This window comes from Vespula pensylvanica, chromosome 1 (genome assembly GCF_014466175.1).
Source record: "Vespula pensylvanica isolate Volc-1 chromosome 1, ASM1446617v1, whole genome shotgun sequence".
Lineage (NCBI taxonomy): Eukaryota > Metazoa > Arthropoda > Insecta > Hymenoptera > Vespidae > Vespula > Vespula pensylvanica.
In genome coordinates, this window is record NC_057685.1 from 732,811 (window position 1) to 753,307 (window position 20,497).

General features: G+C 34.4%; 1 protein-coding gene across 1 annotated transcript in view; it reads right to left on the reverse strand.

Annotated features, from left to right (window-relative positions):
• The window catches only part of LOC122629796 (protein dimmed-like), a 30,692-nt gene extending 22,448 nt beyond the window's left edge, over positions 1-8,244 (reverse strand). The window contains exon 1 of the mRNA XM_043813634.1: positions 8,058-8,244. The gene's annotated coding sequence lies outside the window, so the exon portion shown is untranslated. The remainder of the gene's footprint in view (positions 1-8,057) is intronic.
• Positions 8,245-20,497: the final 12,253 nt, after the last annotated feature.

The following is a 20,497-nucleotide window of genomic DNA, read 5'->3' on the forward strand; positions in this document are numbered from 1 at the left end:
AACGACCCGACGCGTAGACGACAACTAAGGCTATAATTTCTAATATTTCCGTATGTGATAATTTTCGTTACGCTTCGCAACAATTTCATATCTGTATTTACGCGGTATACGATATTTTTCGTCGAAGACAACATTCATTCTTTTTCTTTGTTTTTTTTTTTCTTGTTCTCTTATCCGACTAGCTAGATTTAAATAAGTTATATCGTTTAGCATAACAAATACCTATATATTATTTATACCAAAGACATCCGCCGTCCTTTTCCCCTTTTCGTTTTTCTTATATTCGAAACGTCGAGCGCGAAGCCCTCGGGGCAACGATGAATATTATCGATGGAAATATCTTGGCGCATAGTTAAAAGGAGAAAGCAGAAATGGTAGCATCTCGTCACAGAAAGCTAGCCTAGGTAATTCCAGATGGGATGACCGATTATACCAGGAAGAAAATAAATTGCCTGCACAGTCCACTCATCGATATGTCCAACCGATATCAACCCATTTCATTGTACTACGTAAAAAGGCAATCACAAGCGGCGTATCGATAGGTAATTACTCTACCGCCGCTAACGAGCGACTAATTACAAATGCCAACTCCGCGCTGACGGCGTACACATAACTGAAACGATCGAGCTTTCTTATTAGCAAATAAATCGCTACGCTACAGGGGCAACCCGTTTGCACCGAGAGTACTTTATATATCTACCTACCACTATGAAATACTTTTCTTTGCGCCGCAAAGATCGGAAGATCGGCGATCCTCGTTACTTGAACTTCTTTCAAAATAGTTCGCCTTTCGAGCGGTACTTACAGATCGTTTCTACATTTCGACGGTCCGTTAACGAGCGCTCGAGTTAACTACCGATTTATCGTCGCTATGAACACTTTTTTTCGTTTATTTAAATGCCTCTTACGTAAGTTGGAAGCCAGTAAATTCGTATCTCCAAAGGGGAAAGTGGAATATACGTATCGTTACGAGTGAAATCGAGGGATGCCTCCTCCTCCTCCTCCTCCTCCTCCTCCTTCTTCTTCTTCTTCTTCTTCTTCTTCTTCTTCTTTCTTCTTAAGTCTAAATGCCTTTCGATGTTTTATTTTTATTAATTTTTTTTTTATTTCTCTTTTCGGACGGAATACGCTTCTTGTTATTGTTACTATTATTACTATTACTTCTTCTCGCTTTTTCTTTCTCTTTTCTTTTTTTTTTTCTCAACTTTATCTGACCGCACGATGAGGCGCAGACGTCGCGACGTGTGGGAAGAGACGAGTAAAGAAGGCTCTCCTCGCTCCTCGTGTACGCGTCCTCGGTACGCGTGGGAATGAGTTTCCTTCTCCATCGTGTGCGTTTTACGCGATGCTCGTGTATGGATGGCGTGAAGAATGCGTTCTCCGACCGATTACAGGTGGCTCTCTTGACGATGGATTTAAACGACTCGCGTGAGTCGCATAAAACTAAGAGCACTGACCGATCAACGGACGAGACCGCCAAATTTTCTATCTGCTCCCTCGTCGCCTCGATGTTTATTTTTACTCTCTTGTTTAACATACGGTACGTTGACACCGAATCGATTCCTCTCTATTCGTTTATTACCTTTTTCCAATTTTCGCTTTTCTTTTCTTTCTTTTATTTCTCTTTTTTCTTTTTTTCTTTCTTTTCTTTTTTTTTTTTTTTTTTTTATTTTTCCTATAATCGTCTCGTATATAATTCGTCGTTATCGTTATATCATTCCGCGAACAGGCGAGATCATAATTAAAAATAATTACAATAATTGATTAAATTATGAAAATCCGGCGAGAGCCGGGTGCTTCGATTTCGTCGTTATCCTCTCCTCGATACAGATATAAATGTTTTACATACAAATTGTTGTTTTTATTATTTTTATTATTATTTCTTTTTCTTTTTCTTTTTTTTTTTTCTTATTATTCCTTTCTCTTACTTCTCTACGATTCATTATAAACTTTATTTACACGTTTACATTATCTTCGCGTTCACAGCCAACAATTTATATTTCAGCGTGGATATATTAAAATGCTAATAATCTGACAATTATGTAATCGCACGATAACATAAATGAAACGTATATACAATATTATTCGATACGTATATATACGTACAAATAGGTAGATATATGTATATCACTTTTACTTTCAAGGTGTTCATAATTTCCGATGTTCTCTATGCTATCAGTGATGACACGGTACTACGTTTTAAATCTATTTTTCACGTTACCGAGAACGAGGAAGTGACGCTTCGTTATGTAATATAATAACTTCCGCGAAACGACGAAATAGTCGTGGCGGCGCGACCATTAGAGACTACGATTATTGTTGTTAGAAATGAATTGTCACAGGTATAAAAGACGAATAGCTGACCTAAAATTCACCGAAAGAAATTCTTCGTTATTGTCGAGACTTTGTAGTTGACGCTCGGAGAAGCGAGATTTTACGAACAATTACATTGTCTAAACTAACTTCGATTAGAAGAGAGATTTAACAGTTTCAATGAAATTATCCGTCGGAAAATTATAGTTTCCTTCGGGCAAAGACGTTTCTTTCAACTATCAAAAAATTTTTCAGTCTTTCTGAGGTTTCTTTATTTCGTAAGGCGAGTTCTTCCTTGTCTTCGCATACCTTCGCGTATACGGCTAAAGAATAAAGTACTAAATACGCGTATAAAATATATGAATGTGTAATAAAACGACACGATAAAAGACCGAATAGCTTAATTTCTAACGACGGATTATAATTCCTCGGGATACCTTTGATATACAAAGTCTTCGATAATCTACGTATAATGCTAAACCGAATACTATTCTCAAAAAGTTTGTTAACGACTCCGCAGTTGTCGTGGAAATATAATTGTGAAAGTTTTTACTAATAAAGAACGTCAGATAACGGCATTTTTTGAGATAAAGAAATTATTTTGAGATAAAGAAAGATTTCAGAGGACGTTGTTGATTAGAAACTATGAATTAGATAAGGATAATTAATCTCGTTATATTAATAATTGTATGTCGTACGAAACAATGGCCGATCAATGGCGTTCTCTCCCTCTTTTCTTTCTCATTCGTCTTTTCTTAAAACTTCGAAGAGATATTCAAGGCGAAAATGAAGGTTCGATAATGAGAAAAGACGTTGGACCAATCTCGATGACGCTCGAAATACGATTAATCGTTAGACTTAGAGAGGCTGGTCTAGTCGAACCAGTTTTCCGTCGTTAAGTTCAGCCGCTAAATGAATGTTACGACGACGGTCCGTCCAGTTGGTCGGTATAACAGCAAGATCACGACATAACGGTACAAGGAGACATTCCTCGTCGGCTGATTCAGTCCTGTTGCTCGTTTGTTGTCCGTAGTCGATTGTCACGCATCGGGTCGGTCAAGGCCCCTTCACTTTTTTCCTTCTCTCGCTTGCACGCTTCTTTTGCTATCTCTTTCTTTCATTCTTTCATTCTTTCATTCTTTCTTTCTTTCTGTCTTTCTGTCTTTTTTCCTTCCTCTCCTCCTCCTCCTCTCAATTTTTTTCTTTTCTCCTTCGATACCCCCTCTCCCATCTCCTATCGGCGTCCTCGTCGTCGACATGACCTCTCCGATCATGTCTCCCTCGCCTTCTTCCACGGTCTTTGCCGTCTAATTATAAACTGTTTAGCACATGCACACTTCGAGTTCACTTCGAAAAGTCACGAGTCCATCCGTATATCTTTGATAAATAATCCGTTCGATAATCGTAGAAAAAAAAATATAAACCAAAAAAGGAAAGAGAAGAAAACAAACAAAAAAAAAAAAAAGAAAACGAAAACAAAAACAAAATACGAGAAAAAAGAGATGTTGTTACATTGATACGTGACATAACGTTATATCAGGTGCCGACATCGTGAACGGAAAATACGTTTTACACCGGAACGTTTCATAGTTAACGATTTTTCCATCGGACACACTTCAACTTGCGATATCACGATTTGTAGATTGCATGAAACAAAACAAAATAAGAAGCACGCGATAACACTCTTGTTTAGCCGGCCAACGGACGCGTTAAGATTATACATTTTATGTATGAAGTTCGCTTGCTCGCTCTTCGTTTGCTCGCACTTTCAATCCAAGACAAACAATAGTACTCGATCAAATATTATTTATCTAAGTCGAGCTTTCCCCTTATCGAAATACAGCTTTCGAGTGCTTACGTCTATCATTACGTTTCACCAACCTGCTCGAAGAAAATCAAAAGATTTTTCTTCTCGATGATAAGACTTTCTATTATCGTGATCAAATAGATCGTAGAGGAAAGAGACGAAGAGACGAAGGAAAGATCGCGTCATACGTCAACGATATAACTGAATCGGTAAAAACATTTGTGAAATGCGAAACTTAGTTTGTATTAAGATTTAAACTCTTATATTCTATCCATTTCTATCTAAATCTCGTGTTTCCTTATCGTTATCTCTTTCCGAGGCGAACGAGTCCACACGCGCGAAACTAAAACACGTACATGCACACATACATATGGATATATACGGAGAGCTCGTGAATTCCGCGAGTTCGATCGTTCGTCGGCTCGCTTTCCAAACGAAATCCGTGCTCACGGCCTTCCAACGGAGGGAAAGTTGAAAAAAGTTCATCGAACCTGTGGCAAAATTACCGGAGTTACAGAGTTCTAAGGTAGTAGGGATCTTACACGAGATTGTAGAGAGCTTTCGAGCCGGCTAAAGACTTCTCATTCTCTGTGAAACGTTATTTGAGAATGGAATTAGAAAAAGAAAAACAGAAGAGAGAAAGAGAAGAAAAAAAGGAAATAAAAAATAAAAAATAGAAGTCTCTACCGAGTATTATTTAGAAATGAAAAAAAAAGAGCTTGTGAATCAGCGCATAATTTATTATTGATTTATCGATGGACGATACATCACGAAAGAAGAGAAATCGTAAGACTTTCAAGCGGTATCTCTTGGTCGGTTGAAAGAAAGAAAGAAAGAAAAAAAAAAGAAAAGAGTGGGAAAAGAGAGAAGAGAGAAAAAAAAAGAGAAAAGAAATAAGAAAAGAGGAGAGTGTGTGGGTGAGATGGAAGAGACAGAAGGTGAGAGTAAGCATAACGTGGAGTAAGGTGGATTAGCTATGCGTAAGACTGGACGTTCGCCAAGGTCTTGTAGAAAGAGGGCAGTCTTGACCTCATCTTGGTCTCACAGTGCGGTATCAGCGTCGCGACTTATTGTCGGTTCGCTTTAGGAGTCAACTACGAACCGTGTCATTACGTGGCTCTCGTAAATGTCGGTGGTACCGTTTGCCGTCGTAGAAAGGACGGAGCCAATAAGAGGATCGAGAACGAGTACGATGAGCTTCGCTTAGAGTAAACCGATGCCAAAGGATATGGCTTTATTCTCTTTTATCTCTTTTCGATTCAAATATCGTCGTTCCAAGGTCGAAAGACGTTGATGAAACTATTGGAATGATCGTTAACGACGCAATCGCATAAAATTCTTTCCTACGCGTACTTGATGAAAATGTTCGAAACGTTCGAACGAGTGCCTGAGTAATTCTAATCCTCCTTTTTTATCTTTTATATATCATAACGATTCGTGTCGATATTTGCGACATACGTACGTACGTTGAAAAAAGTAATGAAAAAAAAAAAAAAAAATAGGAAAAAAGAAGAACGAAAAGGAAAAGAAAAATAGAAATGAGAGAGAAGATCGAGCGAAAGCTACGTACGTCTTACAGAAAAGGAAAAATGATAGAAGATGGAATGAAAATTAAAGCGCGGAATCCTGTTGCAGCGAAGTACAGTCGATCCTCCGGGCAGAGTGAAAGGCCGGATTCGTGACTTATCAAATACTTTGGCTCTCGATTCTTAAACGATCGAAGGTGCGAAAGCGGATTGAAGTCGAATCGTATACTTTACGAACTCGTTCGAAAGAAAAGAAAAGAAAAAGAAAACGAGAAATAAAAAACAACAAAAATATGAAAAAAGAAAAAGAGAAGAAAGAGAAAAATAAAGAGAAAAAAAAAAAAAAGAAAAAGAAAAAATTCGCTTCGCACGAGTCGTTCTCATAACCAGAATCGATAATATCGGACGTAGGAAGGGACGTTGCGAAACTCGCCGGTCTAAATATTTAAAAGTGCCTGTTTTTTTTTTTCGCGACTGTTACTGGGTCGATGGGCGGGAGAGACGGGTAACGGCAAACGACTAGATGCGTTTCGTTGTTATAGAAACAATGCGGCGGTTACATCAGAACGAACGAATGCCGATTATGCTTGTAATAATGATCTCTCCGACCAATGGCGATGTTGAAAGAATCTTTTTCTAAACTCAGACGTCCCACGACTTATTTTCTTTCCTTCGACTAAATTTTCTTTATTTGCACCCAAATTGTTTATCCATCATCGTTAGCAGAATAGAAAAAAAAAAAAAATTGGTAAATGAAAATATCGTTGAAAATATCGTCTCTACTCGATCTCGATCTTGCTTCGCTCTCGATCTTCCTTCTTCTTATTCTCCGCCTTACTTCAATTGCACTTTTCTTCGATCTATTGTTCGAAAATGTCAAACCTCCCGCCTTCCACTCGGAACTTTCGCCTCGTCGACGCATAGTGCAAGCTCGTGGGCAGTGGACACCGTTACATTTATTGACAAATGCATTTGCGAGAAATATTTTACGAGAAAGGATCGATTGACGTCAACGCCGTAAGTCATGGATTTAGATAAAACATTTACGTCAAATTTCAATCTTTTCTAGAACAATATCGAATAAATGCATAAATTACTTAGTTATTTTCTAATTTAATTATTTTCTAATGCATTTTAAAGAAAACAGAAAGTAGATAACGCTATCGTAGATTTCATTAGTGCCACTTTTCTACTTGTATATACAAAAAAATATATATATATATATACATATGCTTTCTCTTAATGGCTAACGCAAGAAACGATTTTTTTCAAATTTTTGAAACATTCTCCATCGAGCGAAATAATCTTGATAACACGAGAATCGGTCATCCCATCGCAATATAGATATCTAAGTTTGACGATTATTTTTTTAAGGCGAATAAAGTTCATGATATCGATCGACGATACTATTAAAGCACCGATAAATAACAAGGTCGGTTGATAAGTTATGCGTTAAAAAATACGTAGATATAATATAATACTTGACCGGACTCATCGATCGAAAGAAAATAAATTGGTTGATTTTTAAAGGAAAGACAAGGCCGTTTGGTCGACTTAACGAAGTTGGAGTCTTTTGCCGCACACAAAATTCATTCGATCGTTGTTCAAACATATAAACACGCGTTGGTGTATCTTCGAACGTCGATTGTACGGTACGATTTACATACGATCTCGATATAAATTTGCTTAGTTGGCATTTAATTAATCCAAAGACGCGCGTAATAACCGGATGTAACATGTCCTTGTGCTACTTTGTTCATAAAATGCAGAGTTTACGTTCCTCAAAAATAATACACCGCGGATTGTTGTGAGACTCAATGCCGCGGTTTCGTTTTATCGCAATAATACGGCTACTGCAATTATTTGTGAATAAAACCTTGCGAAAAACCCCAGTATGCTTTTATCTTATCGAGATTACAATCGATCGCTTAATAAAACTACTTTCTGTATTTTTACATCTGCCTTCAAAATTTATCCTAGTAAGATTTCGCTCAAAGAAAACAACAAATATTATTCGCTATGTTTCGTTATCCCAACGAATTAACAAGACGTTTGAAAGATTCGAAAGAGATGTACCACTTACTGTGACGCAACGGATCAATCTAATTGCATGAAATCATTGGCGATTTCATTATGAACTTATCTTCTACGTAAGAACCGTTAAAAGCAACACGTAAGATATTTTACGACGTTCTAAGCGATGTCTAAGATCGAGGAAGGTGTAGAGTGTAAGTAATCGGGATAGCGCTTCGAGCACCGGATTGACTCGGCAAGAATTTCAACTCAAAACGTTAACGCGCCGATACACACCTCTTTTCTGCATTCTAACATTCTACGAGCACGTCACCGTGCATCTGCATAATATTCGTCGTTAAGAGATACCTCACCACTGTTACAACGTACTTACTTACCTGATACACGATTACGAGGAGCGTCGATCGAAACGTCGATAGGACGGAGCATTGTTTCCTCTCGAGATATTCCCTTTTTCCTTTCTTTCTTCTTCTTCTTCTTTTTTCACCATGATTTTTCACTCTCGTGACCTTGTCCCACGTTCTAGTCTTTACTCATTCATTCGCTGGATCTTCTTAGTTCTTATATTTTCCCCTTAAACGTGCGTCTCGTCGTTGAACTGAAACAGTAACATATATTAATCAATTAACACTCGTTATATATAAAACAAAATCTTTCCGACTACTCGCACAAACGTCATTATAATATAATCGCGTGATCATGGAAGAGCTTCACAATGTAGAAAAGTATCACGTCCGAGGAATAGAAAGTCTTGCACATAGGTAAGGCACGATCAAAGATCGTTACCGCTGCGTTCCACATGGACATATTAAAAAGTTGTGAGCAATTCGTTTGCATTTGTAAAGTCAAACGATGCGAAATATAATAATAGCGTTGATGGTCTATGGTATATCTATGTACGTATAAAGCGACGACAGTTTAGAGTATAAAATTTAAAGCCTTTAACGAGATATTTCGAGTAATAATTATTTTAAATCAGCGAGATGCAACAATAGATTGTATTAATAAATTATATAACGTTAAATGTATTAATATATTATTAATAATATATAATGCTATTGTTTGTGAATAAAACCTTGCGAAAAACCCCAGTATGCTTTTATCTTATCGAGATTACAATCGATCGCTTAATAAAACTACTTTCTGTACTTTTACATCTGCCTTCAAAATTTATCCTAGTAAGATTTGTTTTAAAATAAAATTATATTTATTAATAAATTAAATATACGTTATAAATATACGGAATAGTCGAAAGTACATATAAATTATTCAGACGTACTTACATGGGACAAGAGAGCTACGATGTTTACTCGTCGGGATCCAAGAGACAAATGATTCGAAAATTATCAAAGTCGTTCGCGTATCCTCTTATTTGTTTACATTATTGACTAGCATTTAGACGGAGTTTACGATTTATATCTGTCGACCTTTGTTTTATATTTACTTGTACTTACTGTCTTAGCAACTCTGTAATATTGAAACAAAAACAACAAAACTAAACGATTGATTAAATATTAATAAATAATACTACGATACTACGCATATACAGTAATCGTTTCATTTATGCGAAAGATTACTCTCGTTTCATCGGCACGCATACCGCAATCGGCGAAAGAACACATGAAAGAGAATCGATCACCCTGGCGAAATTATATCTCGAAACTGATTTTTGTATTTACATATATTAAACGATATCGTCATTTTACGATACAATCTATAAACGAGGAAAAATAAAGAAAGAAAGAGAGAGAGAGAGAGAATACACGGTAAATTAATATCGATCGTTTTCTGCGAAGGAAAAGAGTACGTATTTAAATTATATCTAAAGAAAGATTAAAAAAAAGGAACAAACAAGAAAAAAATATATATATATATATATCTTTTACAACAAAAACTGTTTAAACTTCATCTCATATTTGCCCGTAAAAAAAAAAAAAAAAATAAAATAAAAATAAAAATAAAAAAACAAAAAGAAAGAAAAGAAGAATAAGAGAAAAAAGAAAAACGAATCCAATTCTCACGATACGGATGCGATTGAAATCGAATGAATAAAACAAACTTGTTGAGCCTTGGGACAGAAATGGAAAGATTTGTTATGGGTGCGTTTATAAACGTATGCCATTATTTATGATTCTATTAATGTCACCAGGCTATCCCGACACATTCCGAGGTGAGCGTGCTAATTATCGGCTCCAGACTGGGCTTTTCACTTTCACGTCCGTCCATGATTCTCTTTCCTTCTCTTTTTTTTTATTCTTTTCTCTCTCTCTCTCTCTCTTTCTTTTCTTTTTCTTCGACCAATCTTTAACCACTCTCCAACGATCATCGTCCTTTTTTCTCCTCTCTCTCTCTCTCTATCTCTCTCTCTCTCTTTCTTTCTCTCTTTCTCTTTCTCTTTCTCTCACTTCTAGAAACGAAGAAATTGGCTTGGTAGTCGATCAGATCGTGGCATCGGAAAGTGTTCGAGCGCAAGCGCACGTGCGCTTGCACGTGTGCAGGTGTCCGCGCTTGCGCGCTCGATTGCTTTCCTTTTGAATCGGTCAAGATCTCAGCCGAGAAACGGGATCGACGTTCGTACTTACTTACTTACTTACTTACCCGAGGCTCGATTATGCTGCGACTGACTTTCTTTTATCATTCCAAGCTCGTTTCTTCTTCCTTTCCAATTTCCGGTCGTGATTTTGAATCTTTCTGGCTACCTCATTAACGCTTAATACTTTCGTACATATCTAATTATCTTTTTCGAGAAACTTTGATTTTACTGAATGAAACAGTTCTAAAGAGTAATTGTAACATTAATATTAATCGTTTCTTCAAAAGAAAATACTAGTTTTATTTCATTGTTTACTTTTCTTTTTTTTTCGCGTGTTCACGATCTCTCTCTCTCTCTCTCTCTCTCCGTGCTATAAATTTTTTTAATTTGAATAAACAAATGCATGCGAAGCATATACAACAATTTGAAAGAATAATCGAGAAGATATATATATATATATAGGTACTTATATGAGTAAGTACCATATATATATATATATATATATAGATAGATACCTACCGATACTTAACGAATCACAGGGTAGTCATTTGTTTCGGACCGGTCTCGACGTACGGTTATGCGGAAGGTAAATGACCGCACGGTAAGAGGTTCTCTGTTCATATCCGATTCGTGATGGTCGACCCTTTCTTAGTTACGCCAAGCTACCTGTGAAAATCATTTTCAGATTTTTGATAGCCATTAATCGTATTTAAACGCGGCATCATATTTTTGTTTCTTTACTTTTTTTTCTTTCTTTTTCTTATTTTTCTTATTTTTTTTTTTTTTTTTTTTTTTTTTTTTAATATAAGAAGAACTGGAATAAAACTTGTATAAATGAAGAGATAACTAGCGGTAAGTTATCCGGATATCCTTTTCCTGGAGACGCTTGTTCACTACCAATTAATACGTGGCTTTGAGATACAACTTACCAATAATTAAACGTTAAATTTAATGTTTCACGGTGCATCAAAATTATTCTTCGAAAGTAGAAGTCATTAAGAAGTAAAATAACAAACTGTAGGGAAAACGATCGTCCTAAATCCATATTGACGTCATCATGCTTCCTTCGTGTAAATTTTCGAGTTTCCTTTCTATATTATTGAATTGGGGTTAATTTGTTGATTCAATTTTGGATAAATGTATTTCAAATAAATTTGGATATTTCGAGGTGGCTACATTTTATCTATACGATATTAAATAGCATAAAAGTTAATTCATACGTTTCAATTTAGTTTCCGTTACGATTCTTCAGTTACAGTGATTTTGACATTATTGTATATAATTTAAATGTATGCATACATACATTTCCGTTCGGTCACAGTTCAGTCACCGATCCTAGTTCAGTCATATGCAACTCCTCTAATTTAAACGGAGATCAACTAAAATGTGTGAATTGACCTGAAGAATTCTTTTGTTTTATATATATTTGTATATATATATATATATATATATATATATATATATATGTATATGAACAAATATTATGAACCATTAAAATAAAGAAGTCTTTATTTTATAATTTTATTTTATATATAGTCTTTATTTTATACTCTTTTTATACTTTTAAAATCTAATACTCTATTTTACAATAATAAATTAATAGTTTTGTAATAATTCGATCAAATTTTGTTCAAATTTAATTCGAAATAATCGTATGATGACTCAACAGGAAAACTATTATCCATTTTTTATGTTTCACATTCCTGTACTTCTCTGTTCGAATAGAATAAAATACAATGCCTACAAATTACTATTGAAATAAGAAGTTTACATTTTTCCAAGAATTTATCGATGTGTATGTAGACGCATGTGTAAAAAAAATTATGGATCAAAAGAGATAAGTTTTAATCGACCTCGTGTGCATGCATGTTTTTAATGTTTTGTGAAAGCAAGCGAGAGAGATATTTTTTGTCAAAAACACGTATTTTCCAAGAAATTATATAGATCAGTGGGTCAATACTTTTCGAAATAAATTTAGGTCGGTAATGTCCGAATATATACGTACAATGGATCATAATTTGTTTTTTCTCGCCATATTTTAAATTATTCAGTTGTCATATATTCGTCGTTTAAGCTTCTTCTTTTAATGACCGGTCAAACATTTCCGGTGATTACCGACTATTACCGAGTCATTTATTAATTATATATTATTCAATACTCGTAAATACAAATTTTAGAAATAATTATTGTGTCAGAATGTTTACAAGACAAATGTACAAGAAATGCAGATCGATTCTTTGATTTTTCGATTTAATAATTATATATGCTTTGATTCACGATGTAGTAAGGATAATGTAGCTGTGTACATAAATATATATATGCGTATTTACTACGTGTGACGGAAATCTTTTTCGGTAATTTTCGATAAAAAATAGTAATCCATTGTTATGATATTGATCAATTAAAATTGTTAATGTAAATTGTCAAAATCTTCTACTTTTAACTATACGCTACATATTTTAAAATAATAAATAAAAAAATTAATATATTGATTGACGAATAATGAGTCAGATTCCCATAACTATAGCGCCTTAATGCAAAAGTGATTTCCGTGGGAAAATTGTAGCGGAGAATACAAAATACTATAAAAATAATACAAATAATAGATATCATGAATAAGCAATATCGAATTATATGTAAATTTCAGATACTGTGCATATGCGATAGATCGTATTTTAGAATATTTATTCGTTTATATATGATAAATAGAACACGTAGTCGAGAGCCATTCAGATGTGCAAACGTCTAACGTTGTTTACATTTTTTGTGTGAAAATATATATTATCTTTGTACAACGGATGAATATTTATTTTAATACTTTAATATATATTTTACACTCCTCGAATATGAGTTGGATCAAGTTAATTTTTTTTCGAGATAGGTTGACTTTATACTTTACGTTTTGTAAATAATTCGAATTTTTATTGTTCGAATTTATATCTCGGAAAGTATTGATCTGGGAATTTCTTTATAATTTTTCCCAAATTTCTCGTGAAAAATTTCCCTTGCAATTCGCAAAATATGCTGTCGAAGTTTTGGGAATTGTGCTGAGTAATGTATCGAAGGTGATGCAATGCGCACGTGTAGCGTGAACTATTCAACTCTCTTACCGTCGAACACGACGCCATTTTATTCGATAGAAACAACAGCTCGACTTCGTATCGTTCTCATTGATTCAAGTAATTAGCGTATTTTTTCTAACGTATATCCTTTTGTTATATAACAATCGATAAATGCGATTTTTATGAAGCTACTTTCGTAAGTCGTGACTTGCTCGCGTTTAAAAAATATTCGACTAAACAAATATCAACATATTGACGCCCGACTATTGCAAAATATCTTTTTTCCAAATTTCTCATCTTATTTTTACGAGATCGATATTTTTCTTTGTTATTGACGATGTTTTGGTTAATAATTTTTTGCTAACCGTAATCGATCGTATTTCTTATTATATTCGATTTTTATACCTATACATACATACATGAATATATCTGTATTTATATAGACAGATATATAGATACGCTCAATTAATTTTATTCTCTAATAACATAGATTTAATATTTTTCAAATTTCTAAGAATTCAATGAATTAGAAAAACTCGGTATAAACAATACAACAAAAATATGTAAATACTTGCTTACTTTCTCATTCATAGCCGTCTTCTATCATACACGTAAATCTATCTCTTTTTAAGTACACGAAGTGTGACTTAATGAAGAAAGATAGATAACATTTGGCATGTAAACAACTATCGAGCTGTAAATTTCTAGGAAATTTATGAGCAGAGAAGAAAATAAAAACAGTCGAACCTTCTTACTCCTTGAAGGTTAAAAGATTTTCATTCCTACAGAATATTTCAACGAGTGCGGATCTACGGAGAACATCGGTCAACTTTCTTTGAGGTACTTATATTATTTTATTAGTCATTTTAATTCTAATTTTATCATCATTTTTATTTAATATTATAGTATATTTATTATTACGTATAGAAGAGAAAGTACAGAAATGTTTATAACTTCTCAGGTTATTTGCGATGTAGTCTTATGCAGTTATTATCTATCTATTATTATTAATTTGTTTAATCACGATCTACTTCGATATATCTATATCGATGTATCAAAAGAAAAAAAATTGAGCGAGAAGACCATTACGAATAGATTTTGGAATACGAGTGATGAGTCATTTGTTAAAAGGAATCTTTTTGATTATTGTTGTTAATACGAAAAATCAATGAAATAATGAATCAATTTCGTTGATAAAAGAAGAGTGTAAATAAAAGAATAATATAAAATTTGTACAATCTGCTATGTTGATAAAATTACATATAACTAATACAAAAAAAAAATTCGTATATACGTTATCATACATATTGACAAAGTATATTAATGAGTGTTCGTTTCTTATTAAATGTCTTATCTTTATTGCATGTTAATGCTTAAGATTATGCATAATGAATTATGTATATTCAACTTCTTATCCTTCATTGTTTTATGCACCAGCTTATTTATTTTAATAGTACTATTAAGAATTTCAAAGTCAACTTATTTTTTCAGACTAATTTAAGATTAAATTCGGCAAGTCGGTCAACTCTCAAGCGCTTAATTAAGATAGATTTACATTTTTCTCATATTTCCAATTTTATTATTTAAATTCCGAATGTCTAACTTTCGATTTATAAATAATGTAAAATATATTAATCATAATAAATTTCATTGTGTTAAATATAATATTAAAATTTATGTTAATGCGTGTGCAGTCAATTTTACAGTATGAAATATTTATAATAAATGTAACATAGTAGTGATTATATAAAATAAATGTACATTATACATGACGAAGATATACAAAGTACACTTAATATTTATGTCAATTAATTATATCGAAATAATTGTGATGCATTTAAAAAAGAAAAAGATATATTTAATGAAAAATTCATGCTCTCTCTCTCTCTCTCTCTCTCTCTCTCTCTCTCTCTCTCTCTCTCTCTCTCTCTCTCTCTCTCTCGCATAGATTAGAAAAAATTCACGATTGATGTAATCTCGATTGATTTTGACTGAATCGAAAGAAGGTTCATTAAACACGATTAATTAGTATGTTAATAATAATTAGCCCGTGAATCTCCACATGCAGCAATCTTCACGTGATGAGATCTGATGGGTATACGGTTTTACTTGCAATCTATATCAATCTAAGTCATGTAACGCAAGTACTCCCGTGCTAATGGCTCCATACTTCGGTGCATTTCCAAAATATTTTCATTTTAATTATACTTGAACATGTTATAACTAAATTACACATCGTTAATCATATTTAGATAGATAGCTAGATTAGATAGCATGATAAAACGATTATTTAGAAAAACGCACTGAAAATTATAAAATCGAAATTATAATATAATCTTTAATGGCATTTAATATCGATTAAACGACGATTAGCAAAACTCAACGTTTCCGTTCTTCGATATTAAAGGACGATATAGCAGATATTTTAAGTTTTTAATTTTTTATATATATGTATATATATATATATTTTTTTTTTCTTTTTCATTATCCCGATTAATGAAATTTAAATAAGATAAGAATTATGGAACGAACGAACATCATAAAATCTTCGACAATAATAATTAGCTGTTTCCCGACGTGGAGCAATAACACACATACACAGAGACATAGTAAAAAAGAGATTGTCCATAAATTGGCCTCGTTTTGACGTCAGTACCTGCGGTGAAACAACAAACGCGGGAAAGTGCGAGGGAGCGCACGCATGCTGGTGGACGCGGAGAAGGGGACAGGACATGCTTGATACGAAACACACGCGTGCGTGAAACTGGGCCATGGACCCGGATGTCTTACCTTCGAGGACGTCCACATGTCCGATCCCTAACATCCAACGTTTTCTTCGACGATTCAAATTACATGAAAAGAGTTCGCTATTGCGATCGATACGCGCGAACGATACGAAATCTCGATCGGCCCAACATCGAAACGACCATTCCATTATATTCGATTATTGACTTCGATAATTAATTTCAATTCTAATATGAATAATATTCTATATGAAAGTTACAAATTGAAATCATTATCGGAAATGATCATTCGCGTTCGATCCAATTTCAATTGATCTATTATTAAATAATAAATAATCGGTCGATAATTCATAGTTATAAAAGAAAAGAACAATTTTACGGATTCCATATCAATAGATTGTTTATAGGAGTATTTCGAATGATTCTTGATAATGATCTGGATTTACTGATAACGTCATTCGCTGGCACGATCCCGTATCTAATAGCGCCCACGCCACTTGTTAGCTGTCGTAAATACCACCGCTATTATACTCGGTTCATACCATCGCTCGCATGACCGCAAGTTAAATGCGATACTTGGAAACGCCTAACGATTATCTCCGTTATTAATCCTAACCAAGCAAAATCGATAATTATTTAAACATTCGGATAGTTATTAACTTAGATTGCTACTCGTTTATTAAATGTCTCGCGAGATCATCGCTGTTTCTTTATGGTATTTCAAGGGTACATATGCTATTTATTAGATAGATATTTTAAATAAACGATCGGTATTTATAATAAAATATCAGTACATAATATAAATCGAATGTACGATTCGAACGCAACCCAGACGCAACCCTGACACTTAATTATTTATACTGACTGAAAATATTCGTATATACTGATTGACTATTTATGTTACAAATTATTTACCGTCAATTAATAAAAAATACCGAATGAATATAGCAGTGTTTTGCGAGGTAGCTATTAATTCATCACTTTGAACGTGTAATTAGCGGCATGCGTGTATACGAATGAAAGCGATTGGAATGTCATTAGCATCGTTTGAAATTCATAAATAATTTGAAAATAGCGCGGTGAGAGCTATTCGTGGCTGTACGTTTATTGAATCAGCGTAACAAAAATAGATCATCGACTGGAGAACGCCTACCACTCTAGTATATGTAGTCACGAGTTTATCTCTAAGCGAGTGCACGTTCGAGACGCTGTCGCCGTCGCCGTCGCCGTCGTCGTCGTCGTCGTCGTCGTCGTCGTCGTCGTCGTCTGAGTGTTGTGTGTTTATGCGCTATGAACGCGGCATTACGTGAAAGGACAACAAAAAGCAGAGACGCCGATCCATGCAGGCCGATCGAGTTTCACGCGAACGAAATCACGGATCTCCACGAAACTTCGCAACGCTAAAGAATCTAGAAACTAGAGCTCCGCGATTGATTTTCGACAGCCGTCCTCGTAACCTTTCAACACCTATCGATATTATCTTATTCTTTTTCTTTTTTTTTTTTTCATTTCCTTTTCACTCTCTAACGCGTAATAATGTTCGATCAAAACGACAAGAGTCCCGCTGTGTGTATCTATTTACTCGATAATTAAAAATTGAATCTACGGTATTGTACCTCCGTCAAAATATGTCAATGTAGCTCTTACGCGGTTTTATTAATTCACCGTGAAGCTATCGATCGATCAAACTATCGATCGGCTTACTTTGTATGAAACGAACTCGGAAACGGGTAATGTCGTAGGTAGACCGTGACGGTAGAACGCAATTAATTATGCGGTATGATCGTTCACGGTGAACAGAACCAACGTCAACGTTCTTTCAAGACGATTAACTGGTAAACTTTGTCACGAAAGAAAATTCAAGAATCAACGGTCAAACGTGTTCTTTTTTTTCCTTTTTCTTTTTTTTTTTTTCTTTCTTTTTCAAAAGAAAATGAAACTTCGTCCTTGCAAGGATCGTTCGATCAGGCGATGAAAATAACAAGGAGTTCTTGCGTTTACTTCGACACGCTAATTACGAGCTTTCTAAACGTCCGACACGATTTCAATGAAGTTCGAGCGTACTACATCTTGCTATCTATTGTAGCAATATGCAAATGCAGTTGATGTTAAGAAATTAAAGAACACCTTGTAAATCCGTGACACCCAGTTGTAATCTTACTAGTAATCCGTGTGTAGCTCTTTACCATTTAAATGATTTCCAAGAGATATCGCGGTGGTTATTTCATAATTAGATATTTATATCTTATTTATTTTATACGAAGAATAATAAAAATAGATATATCCATTAGATTAGATTTCGTTATATCGGATTTAATATTTCTACGTTATCCTCGTCTATCGTTATCGAAAGATCTCATCTCCTTATAATACTTAAATTTAATCTTTGTCAATTTAATTGGAAAGTCGAGGCGAAACTTGCTATTAGTTTTTATCGAGCACGTTCTCTTTCGAAGTTACATCCGGAGTGAGTTAGCGAAGCCGAATCAACGCGCATTTAACGGTTCCGAGAAAAAAATCGAGTCGAACGAATCGCGACCGGCAACCGGTTAAAATCGCATTCGCATAATCGAGATTATATCGAATAAGATAAAATACTTTCACGGTAGTTGCGTCTGTGTTGTTCGAGATCAGCCTGTAAATACGTACGATCGCGTAGAATGCGTTTGTGATCGTGGAGAATGCCAAAGCAGGGCGTGGTAGAGCAGGCAGTGATCGGCTCTCCTCTACAAGGCCGTAGATATTCCGGCTGTGAACTGTTAGCGACAAGTCAGCACCGTCGTCGTCCTGTTGGTACCTACTTACTACTATCTCGAGTTCAACAATTTCCATCTCTCTATCTCTCTATCATCGCTATCGTCGTCGTCTATTTCAAAAATAATTTCCCTCCCACTGTATACTCAAAACTTGACAAACACTTCAATTTTTATTTTTTGTATGAAAGATAAATATCTTATATCTCTGTGAAAACAAAAAAATTGAAGGTTATCGAAATTATGGATGATACTTTTACATAGAAAAAAATATTGGCATATTTTCGATAAACAACGATTTGATTTTTATTAGGACGACTATGAAAGAAAGGCCACGTTTCAAATAATCTGATTATATATACCACCCAGGTACACCAGGTACCAACCGGTTTCGTTACGAGCCGATCGTAGCGAAAACTAGATAAGCGGATACGAATCGTGAATATTAGGAACAACCGAAATGAGATTAAATTATCGTATAAACATTTTTCTATAGAAAGCATTTCGTGGGTATCACTTTTGATCGTATATGTGTGAACGTATTTATTTATACGTATTTTGCAACGTGGTATATATATATATATATATATATATATATATATATATAATAGAAGAAAAATACGAGATATCTTCCTGACCTTTTTAATTAAGTATGTCATACACAACTCGATGCACTTCATTTAATTTCGATCGATTATGCTAATTTTTAAACGTATCTAATCTCGACGGAATAACAGAAACTATCAATGAAATTCATTTGTACGTGTAAAATAATTCTTTCTTTTCGATCGTTTTAATTCAAGGAGAATTATTCGGACGTAAGTACGATAATAAATCGTAAATACATATACTCGAATCTCCATTGAAGTTTACATCATTCGTCACTACCATTCGTGTCTTGTGCAGGCGTTCACATCTCTGAAAAGATGTTGGACGACTTAACTAAAGATCCTTGCACGAAAAAGATAAAAAAAAAAAAAAGAAATAACCAATTGCTAATGAGTATAATAAAGATTTTGTAAAAAAAAAAAAAAAAGAAAAAACATTTGCCAATATAAATATACAAGGGTAAGTAAGTATTTAATGTACTTGTCCTTTTGTAATATCGGAAAGTACTCGGCGAATCATTAAGAAACATAGTCGGATTAACAGTCACGAAGGATACGGTGACAGAAAGTATTAGGATTAGAATTAATCTTGAAATTAGAGTAGACGTGGTGTTTCCTAACTGATAGAGACGTAATGCTTACTCCGTACTGTCTAGTGTCTAGAATCACGTAGACCAATTCGACCGCCGCCTAGTCTATATCTACGTTTACATGTGACTTTTATTTTTTCTTTTTCTTTTCACTTTTTCTTTTTCTTTTTCTTTTTAACCATGGCGACGACTAAAGGATCACAGGATCGTATTCGTAGCCGCGTGGACGCGTTTTAAGAACATCGGTAACATAAGGACGAGATATTAGACGCCATCGTACGCGTGTAAATCTAGACGGTCAGAATCAGAAATCAAAGTCTCATTAACAATAAGAAAATATCATCGATGGTAACGAAGCGTTTAAATCGACTGTTACAACAATAAATCGCTCATCGATCGTTAATCGCATCTATCGTAATCGTACATTGTATCTCGTGCCATTAACTTCAATTAATACGAGTATCAACGATCACGCATTTTCCATCGATATTAACACAAGATTCTTGCCGCTAACCTTTACTCGCAAC